This window comes from Pinus tabuliformis, chromosome 6 (assembly GCF_031772625.1).
Source record: "Pinus tabuliformis cultivar Carrire ecotype Pingquan chromosome 6, CPIR1, whole genome shotgun sequence".
Lineage (NCBI taxonomy): Eukaryota > Viridiplantae > Streptophyta > Pinopsida > Pinales > Pinaceae > Pinus > Pinus tabuliformis.
The window spans coordinates 1,204,347,820-1,204,352,409 of NC_142292.1; positions in this window are offsets into that span (position 1 = coordinate 1,204,347,820).

Below are 4,590 nucleotides of genomic sequence, written 5' to 3' on the forward strand. Positions count from 1 at the left end.
TGGAAATCATGTAATAGAGATCTAGTCCATATTTTGACTTTAGATTTAAGCAAGGACATTTCAAAATTCCATCGATCCATTGCAGATGAGAACGAATGTGTAGAACAATCATTCCAAGTCAATCTGATCAATGTATGTAGGGAGGAATCCTTCATCCATAGATGACAAAATTTGAAAGGAGGTCAAACATAATGGATACCCCAATCAAACTAGAAACATATAGGATGATGATTAGATACAACCCTTGGACATATCCAAGATCTATATTTGTCGATCCTGGGGATTAATGGTTCAAAAATGAGGAACTTGTCAATAAATTTGGTAACACTCCCTAAACCCAGTCAGTTGTTGCTCCAAGTAGGGCTTAAGGGACTAGGACATGGATCAAAGAGTCCAAGTTCCAATATGATATCATAAATGTAAGATGATAAAGAATCAAGTATGGCCGCCTCCCCCCAGATCTCTACCACTAAAGCGATAAAATTAAGATCTCCACTTAGGAATATTTAATAATCCATTGTCAGCTAAATTATCCCAAAAAAAAACCCAATCATGGTATGGTCCATAGCAATTAAACATGACTAAATTCTCATAAAAACCCCTAATGTTAACCAGCAAGATGATTCCTGCTCAGGAGGAGAAAACTTTTAACTTAACCTTACCTGGATCCCACAAAATTTCCAAACCACTTGAATTCCTAGAAGCATCAATAACACATACCCACTATCTCGGGGCCGCCTTAAGAAGAAACTCCTCAGCCTTGTATGTAGAGACCATGGTCTCTTAAAGAAAAAGGATGGAATGATGGTTCACAGATCTTAGGAGGGTCTCCCACTCCTATAATGTTGAAGGACATTATGATCATTTCGAAACATTTGCAGAGGGATTTTGAACTCTAAGCACCCTAAGAGATTCCATAGATATGGGAATATCAGTGAAGAGGTTGTCAGGTAATGGAGAATTTGAAATTAGGATCTTATGAACATATTTCCTCCATCGAGTTGGTGTCGCTTGAAAAGTAGGTATCGGGGTATCTGAGGGAGGGGGAGAAGGCACAACAGGCTTGGGAGAAGGGATATGAACAACCTTGAGGGAGGAAATGATATTATGGTAAAAAACCCCCAATTTTGGAGCCAAGACAAGAGCCACCCTTGAAAGGATCCCTAATACAGAAGTAGGGTAAAGGGCAAGAAATTTGTTTTTAAAGTGGTTGAAAAGGGTAGAATTAGCTGTCCTCCCCTCACGAATAATGGGATTAGGGTTTATGGGAGGTACATCTAGACATAGTGACAATGAAGAGGAAAAGGTAGCAACATTTCCATCTAGAATATGAACATCATCTTTGGAAAGAAATGAAATAAGCTTATCATCCATGGAGTCAATATCATCCTATCTTGAAAGTAGCAGATACAGGATATGAGAAGAAGCCATAGTATTTGTAAGAGACCTTGAACCATGAACCACAAAAGGAGCTCCCTACTAAGAAGCAACATCTACCACTTCTGAGCCAACATCCACAGGAACATCTAACAGAGAAACCTAATCACGTAGAACAGGAGATGTTGAGAGAAGGTGGCCAGTGGGAGTCCATCAAAACCCTAGAGCACCCTTTGTGCTTCCACCATGAGGAGAAGTATATGGTGTCATAAGAAGAGCCCAATTTTCCTCATAGAATACTTTGTCGCCACCGACACTTGCACCCAGAGGCATGATCTTCGTCTTGGGGTTCTCTGCAGAAAAACCTGCATCATTTATGTATGGTTTTTTCCCGAAAGCCCACTTAGAGGGACACATTTCCTTGAGATGACTAGTTTCATGGCAGATCAAACATCTAAATGGAACCTTCCAACAATCGACTCATTGACAGAGGGAGGAAGAACCCAAAGAAATGTTCACTTCCTCTGGTAACCCTAAATTATGGTCCATTTCCATCAATACTCAGAGGATTCGTTTGTTGAAACCTACCGGGGTTTTCTCGTCAAAGTATACAAAAGGCCCTATGTAGTTTTCTACTCGAACTACAACATGATTCGTCCATAAATCCAGTGGAAACCCCACCAAATTCACCCACAAGTATTGTGATATAGGTTTTCCAACAAGAGGATTGAAACCTATAGACCACCTTTGCAACCACAAATACCTCCTATCGAGCACCCACGCTTGGTTAAGGATCGTTACGAGATTTTTTTCGTTAACAAAGTGGAAGTCGATGCACTGATTTACCAACAAACTGACCGTCAGACAATAACCTAGAATAATTTTCTAGTGCTCCAGAATCCATGCCTTATTATGTGAAATAAAGAGTGAAATGTAAAAAAGCCTCCCCATTAGTGCCTGTGAGACCAGACTTAGAGTTCTACTAATACTAACATCACAACCATGTGATAAGAGTGGTTTTGCAGTAGAGGGTTTGAGGGGCTTGGTTTTCCAACTATGACGGGAAATTTGTTCTCTAACAGTCAGAGACCCCAATAGTGGTATATTTGAGACACCATCCACTGCCTTAATGGGAGAGGAGACATTTGATAGTCTTGAGTGTAGAGGTGGGGTCCTGTTCTCTAGCCCCATCCCAAAGCGGAGGTAGGACTAAGACAAAAAAAAACCTGAAAACCAAGCAGAAAAGAAAAATAACAAAAGAACCCTCATAAATCATTCAAATCAATGGCAGTAGAAAGAGATGTGTAAGATGTCAGACCAAAACCACACACAACAGGTCCAGTACCCTAGACAATGGGTCAGATATCTGACCAAATCCCAAGAATAAAAGGAAAAAGAATGTCGATACCAAACCTTAGATGAGTAGATCCACAATACAAATTAACATAGCAAAAGATGAACAATCTTTAGCTCCCGTTTGCCCCCTATGGTCTTCCAGTACTCCACACTACCATAATAAACATTTTTTTCTTTCTACTATATCACGATAAACATTGTTTTGACTTTATCAATTAAATACTAAAAAAATTATCGTATATGTGTTTTTTGTAGGGGCTTCGGGCTTCCACAAAGCTTGCTACAGTGTCGCTACAATGTTGCGCGCTATGTTGTCGCGTTTTGCTGTATTGGCCTTGTTGTGTCTCCTCGTTTGTCTTCATTGATCGACCTCTAGTGAACTTAGTGCGAACCTACTCGGATATTTCACGCTTTGCGACCTTACACACGGTTCCTCGCCTTTTAACGGTCTGGTGTCCCTTCGGACCTTTGGCGAACCCCTAATGAACTTCGAGTGAAGATTATGAGACAACTACTACACAGCAGACGATTTATAAAAGCACACAGGTATTCAAATGCGGAAAATGCCTTCTCATATTATTTCTCAGAAATGGATATAGATTACAGATTACAGAGAGTATTATTTATTAGAGATAGACTAAAGTTGCATTTATCAGACTTTTGCTTTTCACATAGGAATAAGCATTACCAAAGGCTTCCTGGAAACAGATAGGCTCTGCCTCAGAATATACAGACTCGAATCATCTCCAGACTTGACTGACATCAGACTACTAATAGAACTAGCCACTTTAGGTTCTTACCAGTGCTAAGCACACTGATACGCAAGCTTCTCAGATCTCTAAGAATCTAAGACTCTAAGAATCTCCAAATGCGAATTACTCAAGAATGAGCCTCACCCTCAATTTATAACAAATGAGAGGGGACAAACATTCATGTAGAATATCAAACAACTGGATGGAATCATTGCTTTTGGGTAACACCGAGGTGACATTCGCACAAAGATTCCAGTCTGGAAAAGTAAATCCTACGGGAAAATATGTTGTCTGTATTGTTTACATAGTGGATGCTTTTGTACAGCAAAGCCCACAAGAAAAGCTGGCCACAATGAAGTCCTTGTGACTGGACAACATTATTACAATAATGGATGCTTTTGTCGGTCAAGCCCATGAGAACCATCATAATACAATGATTTCAGGGAATCTATTCTTTTTGTACAATAATTCGTCCCATGCTTTGGTAAAAATTCTCTGAACAATCATAGGCTTCCCCAAAATGATTTGATTCTTAACCTTGGTTAAAACTAACCATTCATAATGATGAGTCATATATTCTCTTAGAGTTTTATTGTCATCATGAAAAGGTGACCATTCTCTTGTTGTCATTCTTTTGACAGTTTTGTATGGGATGTGGAAGCAATCTGGGATGTTATGTTCGAAACATATGTCACAATGGAATCTACAGTGTGACTCATGATAGAGTGGATCCATTTCTGTCCTGTTAATGCCGAAATCAGTCCACCAATTTTGCAGCCATTCACATTGTTGATTTCTTTGCATTATTACTGTTGTACTAGATTTTAATTTAGTATAATGGGTTTCTTCCTTGTCATCTATAGTCAGAAAATCCCACCATAGCTTTTTATATGATGCAAAATCATACACTTTGTCTGGAAAGATTAGCTTAGGATCTCCTCCTGGCCATAATGCAAAAGTCTGAGTAGGCATAGGCCATGCCAGATTCCTGGTTCGGTTGATGCAGAAATATTTTTCATAAATTCCTCGGCGGATACCTCCATGACACCAAATTCCTGAAATATCATGAAAGTCTTTTTGAAGAGCATCTTCTGCATATAATGTA